Below are 15032 nucleotides of genomic sequence, written 5' to 3'. Positions count from 1 at the left end.
ATTCACAATGATACTGTTCTTTCTTCTTCATATTCCTAATGAGTCATTTTTAAGGAAGATTTTCCTGCATCTCTACTTTATCTGATCTCTAAGGGACTGATAAAGAAACAGTCCACATTTGGAGACTCTGGAATATGTTCATAGTTGAAAGAAAGGATAAAACACCTTGAAAAAGGTTCTTTCAAAATGCAATTAAGATTGCATTTGGGGGCTTCCCTGGTGGCGCAGTGGTTGAGAGTCTGCCTGCCGATGCAGGGGACGCGGGTTCGTGCCCCGGTCCGGGAAGATCCCACATGCCGCAGAGCGGCTGGGCCCGTGAGCCATGGCCGCTGAGCCTGCGCGTCCGGAGCCTGTGCTCCGCACCGGGAGGGGGCCGCAGCGGTGAGAGGCCCGCGAACAGCAGAAAAAAAAAAAAAAAAAGATTGCATTTGGTAAAGATTTTCAGGGTTACTGCAGGTCTGTGGTCACTTACAGGCATCATGTGATCTTATAATCTCATACAAGAAGCTGAAGCAAGAGAAGAAGCCATGTCGCTCCTTATGACGGTCAAAAGGAAAAAAAGGAGTTAGTGTTCAGTATATTAAAAGACAGTGCAGTGCTGTCATCCAGCTTGTCAGTACTTAAAATACATTTCAATAGTACATTACATTGGAATGACTACATTATAGAATGTTTTTCACACTATTCTTCCTTATTACATTATGGCTTTTTTTTTTAAGATGTAGTTTTCCAAGAATAGGTTCTCTTTACAGTAAAGATAGAGAAAACTGAAACTAAAATTACACAGCCAAGAGAACACAATGGCGACTCTTCTTTAAAATGAATTACTCATCCTCCTACACTGTTGGTGGGAATGTAAGTTGGTACAGCTACTGTGGAAACCAGCATGCAGGTTCCTCAGAAGACTAAACATAGAATTACCATATGATTCAGTAATCCCACTTCAGGGCATATATCCAGACCAAAACTCTAATTCAAAAAGATACATGCACCCCTATGTTCATAGAAGCACTATTCACAATAGCCAAGACATGGAAACAACCTAAATGTCCATTGACACAGGAACGGATAAAGAAGATATGGTACATATATAATGGAATACTACTCGTCAATAAAAAAGAACAAAATAATGCCACTTGCAGCAACATGGATGCAACTAGAGATTATCATACTAAGTGAAGTCAGAAAGAAAAAGAAAAATACTATATGATATCACTTACGTGTGGAATCTAAAATATGACACAAATGAACCTATCTACAAAACAGAAACAGACTCACGGACATAGAGAACAGACTTGTGGTTGCCAAGGGAGAGTGGATTGGGGGAAGGATGGAGTGGGGGGTTGGGATTAGCAGATGTAAGCTATTATATGTAGAATGGATAAACAACAAGGTTCTACTGTGTAGTACAGAGAACTATATTCAATATCCTATGATAAACCGTAATGGAAAAGAATATAAAAAATGTGTGTATATATATATATATATATATATATATAAAACTGAATCACTTTGCTGTACAGAAGAAATTAGTACAACATTGTAAACCAACTATAATTCAATAAAAGATAAAAATATTTTAAAAAATGAATGGTTCATGAGGCTAAAACTGCTGAAATCAGGCCCAAGGGAGAAAACAAAAAATATGATGTTGGCCTATCCATATGGAAGCCAAAAATACCAGCAAAATTTTATTTATTTATTTAGATAGATACATGATAGATAGAATTAAATATATCACAACAATAGCATGAATATGAGAATAGATATAAATGTTATTAAAATTCTTGCATTTTCTGGAATGATAAATGAGAACTAATTTATAAGCGTTTTGAAAAGTTACAGATGTTTGTTCTAATCTTTACGGTAATCAGTAGGTAAATGCTGTTACAATTATAAGCAATAAGCCAATAGATGGAAAAACTGATTAAGAAGTAAATCTTAATCAATACAAGAGAAGACATAAAAAGAGAAAAATGGATGCTAAACAGAGCTCTCACAAAGAAAATAGTTCAATGGTAGATTTAAAATCATGTATATCAATAAATACATCATATGTAACTTGACTAAGCATTCCAATTTAAAACTACAAAGATTGTCAGACTGGGCTTTTAAAAACATCATTTTTATATGTTATTTAAAATATAAAAATCCAAAATATAAGGATGCAGAAAGGTTGAAAAGTAAAATGATAAAGATATACGTCACAGAAAACAAATAAAAATAAGTAGCATAGCTGTGTAAATATTTAGTGTAGACTTTAAGGCAAAAAGTATCATTAGATACTGTATCAACTCAGGATTCTCCAGAGAAACAGAACCAGTAAGTAGGAGATATTTCAGATAGATATGACTAGATTATAGATAGATAGACACATATCAGGGTATGGGTTTATTTGGTATGATTGTGGGCACTAGGAAGTCTGAAATCCAGAGGGAGAGGCAGAAAACTGGAAAGTCTCTGACAGAATCTCATGTTGCAGTTCACAGGCAGAATTTCTCCTATGTTTTTGCTCTTAAGACCTTTCAACGTATTGGATAAGGCCGACTCAAGTTATTAGGCTTAATCTCCTTTACTCAAAGCTAACTATAGATGTTAGCCATACCTACAAAATACCTTCACTGCAACCTAGATTAGTGTTTAATTGAAGAAGTGGGTACTATAGCCTATGCAAGTTGACATAAAACTAATCATCACAGTGATAAAAGGGGAGTACTTTATAACATAAAGCATTCAAGTTACCAGGAAGATATGCCGATTTTAAATTTCTATACATTCAAAAACATAACCTCAAAATGTGTAAAGCAAAATTGATGGAGATGAAACAAGCTAGCCAAAAATCACTGAATATATGTGCAATTAAAAAAACAGAATGAACTTGATCTATTTAAGAAACAGAGGATATCAAACTCGACAATTTCAAGATACATATTATATTCAAGTACACTGGAGCATTTAAAAAAATTGACCATATATGTGCAGGTTCATAAACAAGTCTCAAAAATTTCATAAGATTAAATCATACAGAAAATATTTTTTAACCAAGACAAATTAAGATAGAAATAAATAACAAAAATTAACTGAAAAATCCCCATACGTTTGAAAATGAAGAAACATATTTTTACATAACTCACAGGTCAAAAAAACCCTAACAAAATAGAGACTAGAAACTATTTTTGACTTGAATAATGGTTTAAAATGACATAAAATGTCTGGGACACAGCTAATGGCATACTTAGAGGAAACTATATAGTCTACAAGGCATAGATCATTTAAAAGAAAGGCTATGCTTCCACCTCATGATTTTGGAAAAATAAACACCACATTAAGCTCAAAGAATGTAAAAGGAAGAATATAATGTAAGAGGAAGTAAATAAGTGAAGACATTAGTAGAATAGAAAAGTATATACCTATATTTGAAAACAAAAATTCTAAGCCCCTAATAAGACTAATAAAGAAAAAATAAAGGAGCAAATACCTAATGTCAAGAATGAAAAAGGGCACATCACTGCAATGCTACAGTAATTACAAATATATTAATATTCCAGTGAGAGTCTGAGCCACTTTTTTGTTGTTGCAAGCTTTAACCAAAAAGAAGTGCAAGGCATTTAGGGTAAATATGTTTTCCTTAATAACTACATTTCCCTAATTTGTCTTTTAAAGAATGCCACACACACCAAATAATTATCAACATTTTAATTCTCAAATATTTAAATAGCATTTTACTAAACAATTTACAAATGTTAACCCATTCCATTCTTGCACACATCCTAAAAGGTATATATGTTATCCTTATTTTCCTTATGATAAATGTAAGACACGTAGAATTTAAGTAATGGTCCAGTCTCACAGTTAGTAAGTGGAAAGACAGGATTTCAGCCTAAGCAGTCTGGTTCAAGAATCATGATCTTAAGATCATTATGATGGGCAGCCTTTCTTAAGAGAAGAGATTAAAAAAGTACTGCTGTTTTTTTTTTCTTTTACTGTTGGGTTTAACAAGGAACATGAGTTTCCAGAAGAGGATTTCTACAAACTAGTTACACATTGTGACAATTCTGTGAGTTTTATGCTAGTATATCTTTATTTGTTTATAGTTCAGATAGTCCACACTCTACAGAGCACTTTCAAATTCAGCAAATAGATTTTTAATCAAAGAACCCAACATAACTGTACTTAGAAATCTCAGCATATTACATAGTAAAAGGAAAGGTGAAAAGCAAAATGCAATAAGAACAAAACAGGGAAAGAGAATAGGAACAAAGCACAAATGTGCTCAGGTCCCATAGTCAGCCTTCCACTTCTGTGGTTCTACATCTGCAGATACAACCAACCAACCGACCAACATAGTTTAGTATTGTATGTATTTACTGAAAAAAAATCTGTGTATAAGTGGACCCGTGCAGTTCAAAGCTGTGTTGTTCACAGGAAAAGAAAACTACAGGACAATATTCTTGATTGAATATAGGTGCAGAAATCCTCAACAAAATACAAGCAAATCAAATTCAACAGCACATTAAAAATATTATAAACCATGACCAAGTGGGATTTATCCCAGGGATGCAAGGATGGTTTAATATATGAAATAAGCTAACATGATACACCACATTAAGACAATGAAGAACAAAAATCGAATGATCAACTAAACTGATGCAGAAAAATAATCTGACAAACTTCAACACATATTTCATTATAAAAAGACACAGCAAATTAGGAATTTCAGGAAATTATCTCAACAAAATAAAGGCATTGATGAAAAGCTCACTGATGACATTACAGTCAATGGTATAAAACTGAAAGTACTTCCTCTAAGATCAAGAGCAAGGCAAAGTTGCCCATACTTGCCCCTGCTATTCAGCATAGTACCAGAAGTCTAAGCCAGAGCAACTAGTTAAGAAAAAGATAAAAGGCATCCAAATAAGATATAAGGAAGCAAAATTATTTTTGCTCACAGATGACATGATCTTATACATAGAAAACCCTACAGATTACACACACACACACACACACACACACAAATCTGTCAGAAATAATAAATGAATTGACCAAAGTTTCACAATATGAAATGAATAATACAAAAATCAGCTGAACTTCTATATATTCATAGAGAACAATCTAAAAAGGAAATTAAGAAAATAGTTTCATTTTTAATACAGCAAAGAGAATAAAATACATAGAAATGAACTTAACTAGGGAGATGAAAGTATTATACATTGAAAACTACAAACATTGCTGTAGAGATTTTTAAAAGACACTAATGGAAAGATGTCCTGTTTTCATGATTGGAAGACTTAATATTACTAAAATGTCTATAGTACCCAAGCAATCTACAGATCCAGTGCAATCTCTACAAAAATTTCAATAGCAGTTTTTACAGAAACAGAAAAAAACCCAACCCTAACATTTGTATGCAACCACAAAGGAATAGCCAAGAATGTTCTTGAAAAAGAAAAACAATTCTGGAGGCCTCACATTTTCTGATTTCAAAACATATTACAAAGCTACAGTAATTAAAACAGTATGGTCCTGACATAAAGATAGACTTGTAGAGCAATAGAATGGAAGAAATAGCCTAGAAATAAATCCACACATATCACCTGATCTTGATAAGGATGCCAAAAATACAGAATGAGGAAAGGAAAACCTCTTCAACAAATGGTGTTTTGAAAACTGGATATCCACATGCAAAAGAATGAAATTCGGTGCTTATTTTACATTTTCTGTATCTATTCATCCACTGATGGACGTTTAGTTTGTTTCTGCCTCTAGTTATTGTGAATAATGCTGCAAAGAACATGGGTGTGCATGTTCATGGGACACCCTGATTTCCATTCTTTTGGCTAAATGCATGAAAGTGGGATTGCTAGATCATATAGTATTTTTTTAATTTTTTGAGCCACCTCCATACTATTTTCCATAGTAGTGGCTGCCCCATTTTACATTCCCACCAACAGTTTTCAAGCAGCTAATTAGCAGCTAATTCTCCAATGTTGAACCTCTAAAGACACAAGACATAGGTACAAACCTCTCCTGGCTGATCCACAAGTTTACAGACTGAATTAAACCCATTCCAGGCAATCTACAGTCACAGGAACTAGAAATGAAACATTGTTTCTGTGTTTTGTGTCTGTTTCGTGATATTATTGTAACAGCTCACTGATACATACACTATGACCCATCAAGTTAATTTCTTTGTACTTTCCCAAGAGAAATGCATGTAAATATCCACCAAAAGGCATGAATTAGAATGTCTACAGTGTCACTAGTTTCCATAGGAAACTACCCAAAAGTCCATAGATAAATGGACAAATAAATGTTGAGCAAAAGATGCCAGATACAAAATGATAGATACATCATCGTCACATTACAAACCTAGCAACATAAGAAAAACTAATATATAGTGATAGAAGTGAAATAATGCTTACTTCTGAGGATAATGAATAGAAGTGAGCATTATAGTGGGATTCTAGGGGTGATGGTAATGTTCTATTTCTTTCTCTGAGCTCTTTTTTACAGCTAAGCTTTGTGAATAAAAACTGATTGATAGTGATGTCAGCATAATGGCAGAGTGAGTCACTCATTTTTTCTCTCCCCTTTGATTTACAGCTAAGTAAACATCCATAACCAAACCTAAGTACCTCTGTACATTACACCAGGAGGCCAAGGAAGTGTCAACTCATCTGTGCATCTGAAAGTGGGAAGACAGGACTTCAGTGGTGGCTGCAGAACCAAGGGAGCTGGTGAGCCTGCCCCACCCCCACTTGCCATGATCAGAGGAAAAAGGAAACCTATAGAGAGCAAAACTGGGCAGATACCCACAGCCAACAAAGAATTTAGAGAATTTGTGGAGGTCCAGGTTGCCTGGACAGTGGGACCTGGCACACCATCAGAGTGGGATAGAAATGAAATTTTTTTTTTTTTTTTTTTTTTGCGGTACGCGGGCCTCTCACTGCTGTGGCCTCTCCCGCTGCGGAGCACAGGCTCCAGACGCGCAGGCTCAGCGGCCATGGCTCACGGGCCCAGCCGCTCCGCGGCATGTGGGATCTTCCCGGACCGGGGCACGAACCCGTGTCCCCTGCATCGGCAGGCGGACTCTCAACCACTGCACCACCAGGGAAGCCCTAGAAATGAATTTTGAGGCCGAAGAGGTGGAGGAGCCCTCCAAGTGTGTCCCTGCTCCAGAGTGCCACTGCAAGGAGTGGGTTTGGGGGAGCATCAGAGGTGACCACTCCTGACTGAGGAGGAGTACGGTGAAAGCAGTGCTGCCCAGTAGTGTGAGTTGCAGCTGCAGGGGCCTGTTTCTCTCCAGCAGCACCCAGATTTCTGATGAGGGGCCTCTGTGACTGGTGGGGGGGAGAAGAGAGAGGAGGGGGCACACAGGAATATCAATGGGCATTGATATTCCTGAACAGATTTCCTGCTGTCCACTTTGAGATTTCAGCAGGGGGCACACCCACAAATTGCCCCAATTGGAGTTCAAGCATCTCCAGAGCCTGAGGCGCTAGCCCAAACCTTCTCCCACTCTGATGACAGCTCCTTTTGCACAATCCCCAGTGCATCCCAAAGAGACAGCTCCTGTAGGAGAAACCACAAACTTGAGCTGTAGTGCCACCTCCTGGAATAAATAAATAGAGTTCTAATTGCCAGTTTGTTGAATCTTGAGAAGCAAAGTAAACATAAATTCTTAATTAAGGAAGGTGTCAGGCTACATCAAATGAGAAAGTACAAGCTCATATCATCACACGCTATGAAAAATCAAGGAAATATGGTATTACAAAAACAAATTAATAATTCTCCAGCAACTGAACTCAAAGACAATGGAATACTGTAATCTAACTGATAAAGAACTGAAAATAGCTCTCAAGAAGAAATTCAATGAGTTGCAAGAAAATTTAGAAAAACAACTTATTGAACTTAGGAATAAAATTAATGAAGAGAAGGAGTTATTTACTAAAAATTAAAATTATGAAAGAGGACCAAATGGAAATTCTCAAGCTGAAGAATTCAATAAATGAGATGAAGAATGCGATAGAGAGCATAGGTAACAGGGCAGATGACATGGAAGACGGAATAAGTAACTGGAAGAATAGAAATATAGAGATAATTCAGTTAGAAGAGGGTAGAGAACTTAGAGTTTTTAAAAAGTGAAGAAACCCTATGAGAGCTGTTGGATCCAGTCAGAAAGGCAGATATAAACATAACTGGTGTACCAGAAGGAAAAAAAAGGGAGAAGGGGGCAAATAGTTTATTTAAAGAAAGAAGAGCTGAAAACTCCCCAAATTTGAAATAGGAATTGGACATACAAGTCCATGAAGCTAATAAAACACCCTATTATATCAATGCAAAAAGCCCTTCTCTAAGACTTATTGTATGAAACTGTCAAAAATCAATGATAAACAACCTTAAGTGCAGAAAAAAAGTAAGCAACTTACAAAGAAACCCCAGTCAGGCTGTAAGCAGATTTCTCAGCAGAAACTACAGACCAGGAGAGAGTGGAATGACATATTCAAAGGGCTGAAATATAAAAATTGCCAGTCAATGTATTCAGCAAATTTGTCCTTCAGATATGAAGAAGAAATAAAGGCTTTCCCAGACAAATAAAAGCTGAGAAAGTTCATCACCATCAGGCTGGCCTTGCAGGAAGTGCTACAAGTAGTTCAAGCTTAAATAAAAAGATGCTGCTCAGTGGGCTTCCCTGGTGGCGCAGTGGTTGAGAGTCCGCCTGCTGATGCAGGGGACACGGGTTCGTGCCCCGTTCTAGGAAGATCCCACATGCCGCGGAGCGGCAGGGCCCGTGATCCATGGCTGCTGAGCCTGCGCGTCCGGAGCCTGTGCTCTGCAACAGGAGAGGCCACAGCAGTGAGAAGCCCGCGTACCAAAAAAAAAAAAAAAAAAAAAAAAAAATGCTACTCAGTAACAAAAAGCCTGTGAAAGTACACAACACTCATTCGTCTATTTTTCACCTTTTGAGACTCTAAATCTCAAAAATAAAGAGACTTAGAAAATGTAACTCTGTATTAAAATGGTGTGTCAACCACTTAACTATAGTATGAGGGTTAAAGGAAAAAAGTATTTAAAATAGGTATAGCTACTGTAATTTGTTAAATAAAAAATAAATTGTGACATCAAAATATAAAAGGAAAGGAGTAAAAGGGTGGAGCCTTTATGGGTGAACAAAGATATGTTGCTATCAGCATAAAATGGACTGTCTTATCTATGAGGTGTTTTATGTAAGCCTCCTGGTAACCACAAAGCAAAAATCTAGAGTGGATTCACGGAACATTAAAAAAAAGGGGAGACTGATCATATCACCAGATGCAATACTTTCTCTGTTTCTTTGAAGACCTTATGGATAATTTCTTTCTCTCCTTTCTTCCTTCAGCTCTGCAGATTGTCTTTCTTTCACTTAAGCTTCTTTTTTGTCTTGGTCTCTTTTTGTCATAATCAATGCTTTCCTCAGATGTCTTGTCATTCCTAAATGTCTGCTTGTGATCAAAAATGAGTCATTACAAATCTGATTGGAAGCTCTGTTCACATAGTTGAAGCTTGCTAATTTGACACCTCACCATGGAATAATTTTTCTGGATACTTTCACTGGATAACCTCAGAAGTCTCTGTCTTAACATCTTTTCTCTTGGCCTGTAAGGTTAACAAAAGAACATTCTTTTCCTATCTCACTTGAAAAGTAGATCTGGATGTAGTGTAGGGGAATAAGACATTTTTAAACTTAATTTCTGTGTTTTCGATATAACACTCTAGTCTTCAAGGGTCCTTGAGTCCTAAGAATCCTCATTTTCCCTTCCCAGAGAATGGTTCTCCAAGTGTTCATTTAGACCAAACAAGGGGCGTGTGTGTGTGTGTGTGTGTGTGTGTGTGTGTGTGTGTTGGTTGGAGGAGAGGGTATAACTACTCTTAAAACAGGTTCTCAAACAATCTTCTATTTTTAGTTCCACGTTTACTTCTACTTCCAATGTAATAAATGTTATCAAATCCCTTAACATTTCATGGTTCTCCAAGTTGTTTGACTGCTTCTACAGGCTCCTGATGCAAATTGTTGTATTTACTAAATCATTCATCTAGTTTTCACCTTTCAAATTTTGCTGCTTTTGTCTTCATCTTGGTGTTTTGTCCTTGTGAGGTTTTTGCTTTTATATAAATACCTTTGTCATCAAGAACATGAAAACACATCTACAGAATGGCAGAAAAAATATATATACATACATATACAGAATATACAAAAAACTTGCAATTAACAACAAAAAACTCTACTCAAAATGTGTAAAGGACTTGAATAGACAATTTTCCAAAGAAGATATCAAAATGCCTAAATATGCACATGAAAAGATGCTCAGCATCTTACTCATTAGGGAAATGCTACTCAGAACCATATGAGGTACCAATTCACATCTACCAGAACAGCTATAATAAAAGAATAAAAGAAGCACGTGTTGGCCAGATTGGAACCCTCATACATTGCCACTGAGGATGTAAAATGGTTTGGCCACTGGAAAAGAGTTTGGGTGTTCCTGAAAAAGGTAAACATGGAATTACCATATGACCCAGCAATTCCACTCCTAGGTATATACCCCAAAGAATTAAAAACAGGTCCTCAAACATATACATATAAACACATATTCATAGCAGCATTATTCTCAATAGCCAGAAGGTAGAAACAGTTCAAATGCCTATCAACGGACAAACGGATCAACAAATTATGGCATATATATGTGGTATAAGTGGAGCATTAATCAGTCATAAAAAATAAATGAAATTCTGATACATGCTATAAAGTGGGTGAACCTCTAAAACATTATGCTAAGTGAAAGAAACCAGACACAAAAGGTATTCTTAATTCTATTTTTATTACTTATCTAGAATAATTTTCTTTATAGAAACAAAATGCAGATTAGTGGTTGCCAGGTGCTGGTGGGACGATGAAATGGGATGAGATTGTTTAATGGACATGGGGTTTTGTTTCTGGAGTGATGGAAAGGTTTTGGAACTTCATGGAAGTAGTGCTTGCACAACATTGTGAATGTCCTAGATGCCACAGAATTGTTCACTTAGAAATGATTTTATGTTATGTGAATTCCACCTTCATAAATAAAAAACAACAATTGAGTGTACAATTAGCCTCTCATCTGTACAGCAGTCAGAACACTACTCTGAACTGGAACTGTAAGTAACAGATAGACCACACTTCATTGGTGTGATTTAATGATTGGTACATGTTTTCAAGGATCTATTCCTTTTTATCAGTAGCTACATTATTCTTATGTTGCAACAGTATGACATCAACAATGAATCCTTTTAATCAGGAAAATTATATTTTGGAAATAAGTTGGTATAACTGTGTCACGAAAGTGTGCTGCATTTTGTCAAATGCTGTTTTTGCATCTCTGACAGGCTCATGTGGTTCTTTTCTTTCATTCTGTTAATGTGGTGTACTACACTGATTGCTTTTGTATGCTGAACTTCATGATGGAATTCATATTTGCTACAAACTCTATAGGAAACAAACCAATAGAATATTTCTTTTAGTATCTGTCGTGGTCCAAGCGCAGGTTGGAAGAAGAATTTCCGGACACGAAGTATTTTAGAAAAAAGTGAGTTTATTGAGTACAAAGAGCAGAGTTAGTGAGGGGCACACTAACGAGAGGCGAATGCAGCAGGCCCACTTCCTGATAGACCAGGGACAGCCGACCCCCTTTGTGGGCTAGTAGCCAACTTTTATAGTCTCAAGACAAAGAAAATTCCTGCTGGCAGGATGGCATTAGGTGATTGGTCAGGATGCTTCAAGGTTACTGCATGGTGATTATTTTGCCTAATATGGAGTCGGGGAGAAGGGCTGTCCGGTACAGATTAGGAGAGCCCATGGCAACAGTTGCTATGGGGGCTCCGTTAATTCCGGGATTTTTGTCCTGTGTCCTTGATGTAGGGTGTCCTTGATGTAGGGCTCCACATTCCCCCCTCTTTTTATTTATGGGCCAAATCTTTGTCCACTTAACACCCTGCTCATGACTATCTGCCTATCCCCATCTCGGGTCATAGGGACCCAGGTCACTGCGGAAAGGGGCGATGACCATTCCTAGCTTCTTCCTGCTGGACGGGGCATCGTGGAGCCCTGGGTCCCTATGTCCGCTCTCTGTCAGGGTGTATTTACAGAGGGAGATGAGAGCCCGTGGAATGGTAAGGCAGCTTGTTCCAACGTAGTCCCTGTGCCAACTGGCTGGTATCCTTGTTGTAGCACCATCTGGAATTGAATCTTTTGAACCTGCCGGGAGACGAACTTAGATAATGTGTTAATAATGCAGGAGCCAAGCAACACAACAAAGGCTATCAGGATTAATGGTCCCAACAAGGGTGATAGCCACGTCCGTATCTGGATCCCCAGAGAGGCGAGGAGGCTGGAAAGCCAGCTGGGGCCCCGTCCTGCTCTCTCTTTTAAATCTTCTATTAATTTGATGTTTTTCTTTAGAATCTGAACGTCTTCTTCAATGTGGGCGGAGGTATTAATATAGAAGCAGCATGTCTCATTTAGTAGGGCACAGACACCCCCCGTCTCAGCTGTTACAACATTAAGGGCCCTCCTATTTTGTAAAACCCCCTCGGCCAGAGAGCCTAGGGCTGACTGCTGTTCCTCGGTGGCTGCTACCGCTGCCTTCCAAGGTTCCTGGACCATGATGGTGAGATGGAGAACGCTCTTCTCTAAGGGGTATGCCTGCAAACCAAGAGCCTCTAAAGACACTGTGTATTATTTCGGGGCCGATCAAGAACTGGGTTATCGTAAGCATGTCCCCGCCAATCAGCAGTTCGTTTTTGTCTCTCCTGGACAGGTCTTAAGGCCTCCTCGAGGAAGGACCTAAGGTTGGGAATGCCTCCTGAGGAAGCTAAATCCTTTGTAGTCTTAATGGTAGCCTCTGGGGCCACAGCAATAATTGTGCAGGAGCCCCTCCAAACTGTGGGAAGATCCAGATAGACCCCGTTACCCCGCATAGAGATGAAAATCCGGTGCCCCTCAAGGATACCCCCGTGTGGGTCCCCAGATCCAGGCCCTGACCTTTTGGGAGTTTTCCTCTGGAAATAGACTGGGGTCCCATGACCTAGGATTATATTAGGAAGGCCGAGCTTCGAGGAAGTAATCATCTACACGTAAAGGGGAGAATCCGGGCTCTGACTGATGATGGGTGTGACGGGGGAATTGGCATAACAAATTTCTGAATATTAGTTGAATTATGTTGTATTTTGGAGGAGAGTCTTGTCGGAGGTTAAACTAAGTAAGTGTCCGGTGGTCACAACAATTCCCACATATTTAGTTCCCAGGGCCGAGCTGTTTATGGGGATGTGGTCCTCATTAACATATTTCTTAGTCGCAGCATTTTTCCTCGAATTTCCCCAACGCAAAGTGAAATTATCTTCATGTACATCATATTCACCTTCCTTTGACCAGGGACCCCACTCCAGGCTAGTCTGATTAAAATTGAGGGCATAGTTACAAAGAGAGTCATTTAGCCAGCCCAGAATGGATCCCCATCCATCCAGGTTGGAGACAGTCTTTTAAATTATGTCTTTTCCAGTATGCATAATCCCCATTGTAGGTCATGGGTATCTGATCTTCATCTGAAAATAGATTACTGAGATTAGCTTTAGAAAAGAGTATCCTTTAATAATTGAATTCAACTTTTTAGCAACATAACGTAACAGCAAAGAACTATCTGGGAAGTGAGTCTTGGTAACACAGACCTTAAATAACAAAACCAGAATTTAATATTCAGTGAAATGTAATTTTTTTTTTCATTGTGAGGGCATTAACCCTGCAGCCAGGGAAGCCTTATCCCATCAAATACAAAAAATGAGCTTTGTCAGGGAGCCAGAAAAAGCCAAGTGGCCGTCTTGGATTTCCCATAGCCCCGACTCTTAGATTTACAGCTATTGTTTACCCATTTTTAATTCCCTGATTTAGGAGTAGACTGTTGTCATGTTTTAAGGACATCAGGATGGCAAAAGTCTGGCAATGAGGGGTTAATTTTTGTAAAAGCAGAATGAACTTTATCTACATGCGCCACAATCTTCATAGATCATTGTGAAATACTACTTATTTACTCAACCAAAGTAACAAAAGGATTTTAAAAGCAAATATAAATCACTTAAATGCAAGGTAATTCACACAGTCTGTTATCCAAAGCAGCATTCCAAGAAAAGTTTGTTCTTTTACCAGAGAGACAGAACCAAATTCCCGTCTGGAACCAGCTTACTGTTAATAACAAAATTTATTTACCTAATTAATTTTAATTCAATCTTAGAAATTCCTTTCTATAAATCTTGAAGAGGTAGTATTTTTGCAAAGGCAGTTCAACGTCTTAAGAAAACTTGTACCATGTATAAAACTCTTTTCTCGGGGTCCATTTTCCACAAACCTTTTTTTATCACTTTCTGTATCCATCACTTCATTTTCTCATTCAGAAACAGCCACATGTAGGTCAGTCCTACTTCCTTTTTCCTTAATAAAATGCAATTCCATTCCTCATACCTTTTTTACTAAAAACATGCATCCTACTTTCCTACTTAAGCAACCATGAACTGTCCTTTATGTCAGCACTCTGTAGACTGGTAAACATACATCCAAATAATTTTTGAAGAATGTGCTTTCTTGTAGAAAATATCTCAGTGTGGCACCAAACACATTTTTTTAATAGTTCCAAACCTTTTGTTTCTCTGTAAAAGGAAGCCAATGTTCAGTAATTAATGTTTCAGTATCTTATTTTATTTGGAAATGGACTAGTTATTTAATAAACTTCCATCCTCTCACTTAATTTAGCACAACTCTAAATGTTTTAAGTTGTCGAATATCTGGAGAGATTATTCTTAAGTAGACATTCCTAAAACATAATTATTCCTAAAAAGTTCACCCAAAGCTCTTATCTCATTTGTATTTTCTTTTCTTAAAAGTTTCTTCACATTGAGTTATTTTTATTGCGGACAAATTTGACAAATATAAAAAGATCTTTTTTAGTTTATATTAAACCTAGGCACAA

Source organism: Globicephala melas, chromosome 21, assembly GCF_963455315.2.
Source record: "Globicephala melas chromosome 21, mGloMel1.2, whole genome shotgun sequence".
Classification (NCBI taxonomy): Eukaryota; Metazoa; Chordata; class Mammalia; order Artiodactyla; family Delphinidae; genus Globicephala; species Globicephala melas.
This window is presented reverse-complemented; position numbering follows the sequence as displayed.